The 881-nt window shown below is 52.6% G+C and overlaps 1 protein-coding gene across 9 annotated transcripts in view; it reads right to left on the bottom strand.

The window, feature by feature from the left end:
• Positions 1–881, bottom strand: part of tspan9a (tetraspanin 9a) — a 146,104-nt gene that overhangs the window by 70,476 nt on the left and 74,747 nt on the right. The window lies entirely within an intron of this gene.

Below are 881 nucleotides of genomic sequence, written 5' to 3'. Positions count from 1 at the left end.
CGGCCGCCAAATGGCCGGCCAGATGTGGAGGCTTGGGCAAAATCGGAGTCACGACTATCTATGGAAGGGCTACGGTGAATGGCTGACTCCTCACTGCTGGACTTCTCCATGCTCTAAGGCTGCAGCTGCTGATGAAGGGCTCCCTGACGCACAGTCTAACATAGTCTCAGAGATGACAGGACAGAACAATGCGCCCTCCAAATCTCCAGTGCTTTACACTCTGAAGCAAAGAAAGACAAACTCTCCACAGAAACACTACATCCACCTCAAAACACAGTTGGGCAAAAAAGTCTCCTGTATAGAAGTGAGTACACTGTAAGCGCGCTGCTCAAGCACCTCTGCCAGGCTTTAGTCTCTTCTGCTGGCGGCTGCTGTCATACTGTGTGATAGTCCTGGAGTAGCTGTGCAGAAGGGTCCTGTGAGAAGCATTACCCTCGCCTTATGACAGGACTGTCTTTCCAGGAAGAAGACACAGTACTCCCCTCTATCCCCCTGCTGTAATGTCACTCTCCTCCTGCGCTACTTATTGCTGTGTCAGGCTGCTCCAGTGGGACTGAGACCCCAGTGAGCCTCAGCTGCTCCACTTCCACGTTCTCTTGCTGACCTGGTAACTTTTCTCCCCCTCTCGCTTTCCTCTCCTTTTCCCCCTGCTCTCCTCTTTCCCCGTCCTCCTCTTCTCGGGGTGCTCTGATGAACGCTCTCTTCCCTTGTTCTATCTCTCTCTTTCTTTATGAGCAAGCCTGTCTTCTCTAGTGTGCCATTCTGTGCTCAGCGGAACAGTCCTCAGCACTGCCTGTGATCTGCTCTCCCAACAGCAGCGCTCTGGTTGATGAGCTATTATCAGCAGACGCAACTAAAGGGCATTCCCTGTCTCCCAACAA

Source organism: Monopterus albus, unplaced genomic scaffold (assembly GCF_001952655.1).
Source record: "Monopterus albus unplaced genomic scaffold, M_albus_1.0 scaffold59.1, whole genome shotgun sequence".
NCBI lineage: Eukaryota > Metazoa > Chordata > Actinopteri > Synbranchiformes > Synbranchidae > Monopterus > Monopterus albus.
This window is presented reverse-complemented; position numbering and strand designations above follow the sequence as displayed.